The sequence below is a fragment of the Cebus imitator genome, unplaced genomic scaffold (assembly GCF_001604975.1).
Source record: "Cebus imitator isolate Cc_AM_T3 unplaced genomic scaffold, Cebus_imitator-1.0 Scaffold540, whole genome shotgun sequence".
Taxonomy (NCBI): domain Eukaryota; kingdom Metazoa; phylum Chordata; class Mammalia; order Primates; family Cebidae; genus Cebus; species Cebus imitator.
The window spans coordinates 1000135-1005594 of NW_016107855.1; the positions used below are offsets into that span (position 1 = coordinate 1000135).

The following is a 5460-nucleotide window of genomic DNA, read 5'->3' on the forward strand; positions in this document are numbered from 1 at the left end:
AACACCATTTATTAAACATGGAGTCCTTTCCCCATTGCTTGTTTTTGCTGGGTTTGTCAAAGATCAGATGGTGGAAATGTGCGGTGTTTCTTCTGGGGTCTCTGTTCTGTTCCATTGGTCTATGTCTCTGTTTTGGTAATAATACCATGCTGTTTTGATTACTGTAGCCTTGTAGTATAGTTTGTAGCCTGGCAGTGTGATAACTGAGGTTTTCAGACTAGTGAAAATGCAAATATCCCACGATTAAAACCAGAAATACATTAGCTATAGAAATAAAAATATTTCTGTGCTATTGATAAATATCTACTTTGCTTTGTTCCTGTGCCTTAAAGCAGAGCTCTTAAAATATTCAAAATCTATCAAGTGATGAGCTTTTTTGTATACTAGTGAGATGACCATTAGTTGGAGATTGCCACCAACCATTGATTGGCATGGTTGCCAAGTGAACCTACCCTGTGATTAGAGGGTTGGAATGTTCATCCCCACCCCAAACCTCCCTGGAGAGGATAGGGACTGAATCTCTCACCAATTGCTAATGATAGGATCACTTGGAGGTTTCTAGAGGGTGATGCACTCAGAGAGAGCACAGAAGCTCCATGCTCTTTCCCGCATATTTTCACTGTATAGCTCTTCCATCTTCCTGTTCATCTGTATTTTTTGTAATATCCTTTATAGTTAATGGGTAAACAAGTAAATCAGTAAAGTATTTACTTGTAATCAGTAATAAGTAATGGGTTTACTTGAGTTCCATGAGCCACTATAGCAAATTAATTGAACCTGAGGTGGTGGTCATGGTAACTCCAAGGTAGAGCTGCTCAGTCAGAATTTGCAGAGGTCCAGATTTGTGACTGGCGTCTGAAGTGGGGGTGAAGGCCATCATGTGGGCTGGAGACCTTAACCCGTGGATCTGATTTTATCTCCAGGAAGGGTCTGAATTCAGGTGAGTTAGAAGACATCTGCTGCTGTCTGCTGGAGAAGCCCCTGCAGAATCCTTTGCTTCTGATGTGTGGAAAGAACCATACAGGTCTGTCACAGAAGTATTCTGTGTTTATTGTTGTGTAGGAGTATGAAAATTACTATTCTTTTCTATATTCTTAGAGAATTGAATGTTTATAGATTGATGACCAAATTGTTAATACATCTAAACTACCAAAATGATCTACATATTTAATGCAATCCTTATTAAAATTTAAATTACATTTTCTTTCAAAAATATTTTTTAAAATCTTGAATTGTTCCTCTGTGTTTTACTGATATATTCTTTGGAGTTTTCTTAAAACACATGTTTTGAAGTCTTTGACTATCAGACCACATATCTTCATGACTTTAGTGTCAATCTTTGGTGCTCTGTTTTTCAAGTCATCGTTTTAAGAATGCGTTTGACACCGCATGTTCTCACTCATAGGCGGGTGTTGAACAATGAGAACACATGGACACAGGGAGGGGAGCACTACACACTGGGGTCAGTTGGGGGGAAATAGGGGAGGGACGGTGGGGGGTGGGAAGCTGGGGAGAGATAGCAAGGGGAGAAATGCCAGATGTAGGTGATGGGGAGGAAGGCAGCAAATCACACTGCCACGTGTGTTACTATGCAACAATTTTGCATGTTCTTCACATGTACCCCAAATCCTAAAATGCAATAAAATAAATGGGAAAAAAAAAAGAATGCGTTTGATGCTTGTGGGCATAAAATAAGCACATTAAATGATTAGGTATTTAGTACAGCTTCAGCAATCTGGCTTTGTTGGTGCTTATTCTTTCAGAGATTCTAAGCAGGTTGGTTATTGTGTTCTCCTGTGGTCACTGCTTCTTTTTCAGCATTAGGGAGCGCTCTAAGCCTAGGTTTGCCACATGTTCAAAGCTGCTGTGTTGTTCTGGCATGAAAGAACTAGAGGTCTTGAAGTGGCTACTCCAATCCACTGGCTTTGCAGGTTTTCCCATGGGACTGGGACAAGCCCAGAGATTCTGTTTATGGTCCCCTGGCTGGGATCAGGCACTTCAGTGCTCTGCACAGTGCAGGGCTTAGCACTGGGCTTCAAGGCAACATGGGCCTGTTTCACTTCCCTTCTTTTAAGCAAACAAACACTGCCTGTATCTGTGCTGTGCTTCCTGGGGCAATGAGAGGAAGAGAACAACAATCCCGTGGCTACCACAGCTGCTGTAATGCTGGGTCACACCCAAAGCCTGCAGCCAGAGATCAATACAGCACAGGGTGATAACTGAGGCCTACACTGCTACAGCCTGCCTGCCACTGAGGTTTATTTGTGTCTCAAGGCTGCTGAAGAGCATCAGTGGTGATGTGGGCTGGTATACAAGACTGTCTCACCAAGGCTGGGAGTATCTATCTGGCACAGTGGCAGGTCCAGTAGCTCTGTTCACAGGCAACAGCCTGGAGTCAAGGCCACTAGGTTTTGCCTTGTGTTGGATTTCACCACGGTCAGCCTGGCACCGGGTTGCCAGGCAAAGCTTTGAGCTCATGGTCCTCTCATTTTCCCTAGTGGATAGAGTCACTTTCTGCACAGTGCTGCTGAGGAATGGTGGGGGCAGTCCCTTGCTCAAAAATGCTTAGCAGGGCAATGCCCAAAGCTCATGGAAATTAGGACTAGAAAAAAACCTGGAACATGTCCCAGACCCACGCTGATAATGTTCTGCCTGCTGCTCAAGTTTACTCATGGCCAATGCCACTGGAGAAGGCCAGAAGTGACATGTGTGTATTTGTGTGTGCATTTTAGTTGTCCATGGAGACACAACATGCAAAGTAACTCACTTTGGGATAATGCATACCACAATCCTAGGCAACTTTACATTTCTGTGGTTGAATGAAGGTTCAAAAACTCTCTGATCTAAAGGGACTACTGATCTAGGCCCTTTGAGAAGTGAAACTTTTAAAAAATACGAAATAGGAAATTGTGATCAATAATGCAGAGTTTCCACTGTGACGTTCCCTGTGTATGGCTTATTCAGAGCTCAACAGAAAAGAACACAAGTAAGCTGGTGGCCTCTGAAGCTCCAGCCCCATGCTCTTCAAGGCTGCAATCCTGTGAGCTATTCTTGCAGTGTCCTTTGATGCAAAATAATGAAAATATTGGATTATCCTAAGAATATCATTTTAAAAGGAGGAATATCTGGGATTACCGTTTTTCTATTGCTGACCCAGAAAGCTGCCAATCCATGGGCTAGCAGATTGAAAAAAAGCGTGACAAAACCATCAGAGATTGTGTAGTTACAGTGAAGGACATGGAGCCACCCCCATTTTCCACAGCAGGAATAAAACACAATTCTAGTTCATAAGGCAGGAATCAGTGAGGGAAGGGGAGTTGGACATGGGTAAAACTGTAGAGCCAATTCACTGTTCCAGTACCGCTGGGCTACTTTTTCACTAATGAACCAAGAAAGAATTCTTTTCTACAACCATTTACTGATAAGCACACATAAAAGACATCATTGTCTGTGAATGCCATTTTTGAAATATAGATGTTCTGATCAAAGACCTGACCTACATTAGCTCGATTAACTTACATATGTGTTCCTTTCGGTACTGTGGGCCATGTGATGTCTTAGTCACTATCCCTGAAAGTTTTCCAATTTAATTTTAGTTGCAATCAATGCCTTGGGTTATTCATTCTAATGCACTTTGCCTTCAGCCCACCTGTCCTTGGTCACCTGGTCTCTGCTCACCCATAATATGTCTGTTTCATTACTCCAACAATCATCTCCTGGGCTTTGCTTTAATAATCACTTAAAGCAAAGTGAGTCTTGCTTTCTGCCCTCCCTTGGGATATGGCCTGGAGACTGCTCCTCCTCACCTCTGGGAGACAACCAAGCTGCTTGAACTGATTTTTCAAATCAGCTCTTTGCCTACATGGTCCATTTTGATTCTATCGGCATAGGCTGAGAATATAGGATACATGTTCTTCAGTCCAATGTCAGTTCCAGTCCATTTTATTCCCCTGTTTTAGCCAAGCATGGCTCCTGCCTCTAAACTTTTATTGCCTTTCCTTCTGCCATCACAGCTGGTTGCTGTTCTAGAGTTTTATCTCCCCCACTGACTAAAGTACAGATTGATTTCTGCATTGGGAGGAAAGAATTTAATTGGTGAGTAGCAGTAACTTTTGTTCCCTTGCATTGAGCAAATTTACAAGCTACCTCCGTATTTCAAAAAATAGGGCCTTCAGGCAGAAGTAACACTTGAATCTGAACATCACCCATCTACCCGAAGCACTTAGCACCCAGTGAAGTTAAGTCGTTACTTGGAAAGCCTTAATAGGCACCATGGGACCCTAACAAACTCATTATTTGATGTGCATAAGCAGTCTGTCAACCATTAATATCTAAAGAACAAAGACGCAATCCAGCAGCTCGCCCCACTTTCCTATCAAGCTCAATTCCTGCTCACTTAATATTTGTTTATCCCAAATTAAATTATTTAAGGCATTTTCTCTATTAAAATCACAGCTAAACTACTATTATATACAATGAAAATATTTTTAGTCTTTCTCAGAAGTATAAGAATTAAATATCAATACTTTAAAAAGAATAAAGGTATTGTGGACTACTGTGCCCCAAAATTCAAACAGCAAACATAGCTCTTATGGAAAGATGAACAGAGAGAGCCCCAAAAGGTCTTGCCTTTCTGTTTTAATATTCTCAGGAGGTGATGAACTGATACAAGTTGTGTCCCAGGTCACTGTATACATCTGCCGCAGCCACAGGGCCCACTTCAGCTCTGCACTGCAGAACTAAAAAATAGCTCTGCATGTTGAAACTGATCAAAGCAAGCTATGCATACTAACATATTGAAATAAATCAAATGTCATAGGATATACAGTCATTGAATAAGGTAATGGAAGAATTTATTTTGCTCATGAGGTAAAAGGAGAAGAAAACTCACTCTGAAATTCTATTAGGAGAGAAGGTGAATCATATGACTGGGGGATGAAACGAATGGAAATCTGAGAAGCCACAAGTAGAAATCAGAAGACTGAGATCTTTAGAAACCTAAAGGTCTCTTTCCAAGCCCTCACTCCCACCCTCACCCCATTCATATGTAATTTGCAAATAATACCAAACTATGTATTTGGTATACAGAGTTATCCAGAGATGGATTTTCCCTTGTACAATTTTTTGACATTTCAATTAAAATTTCACCCCAAAATATCTTTCAGCTGCTGTCAAGAGCACATGCTAAAAATGCCTACAGGCTATTGCTGCTTCAACACCCATAGAAACATAATTAATTATATGTAAGAATAATAAAGAAGTCACACAGAGGTGAAAATGTTCATTTTGATTGACGAGAATTTTTCTTTTTCAGATCTTAAGGATGATGAAGTAGTAAGCTAATTTTATTTTTTGGAGGACACTAGGGCTATTCTTTTTTTTTTTTTTTTTTTTTTTTTTTTTTTTTTTTTTTTTTTTTTTTTTTTTTTTTTTTTTTTCTTTTTTGGTGGGATTTTTTTT

The 5460-nt window shown here is 40.6% G+C and overlaps 1 long non-coding RNA gene across 1 annotated transcript in view; it reads left to right on the plus strand.

The window, feature by feature from the left end:
- The window catches only part of LOC108293550, an 11881-nt gene extending 10943 nt beyond the window's left edge, over positions 1-938 (plus strand). The window contains exon 3 of the long non-coding RNA XR_005197768.1: positions 924-938. This is a non-coding gene — a long non-coding RNA (uncharacterized LOC108293550). The remainder of the gene's footprint in view (positions 1-923) is intronic.
- Positions 939-5460: the final 4522 nt, after the last annotated feature.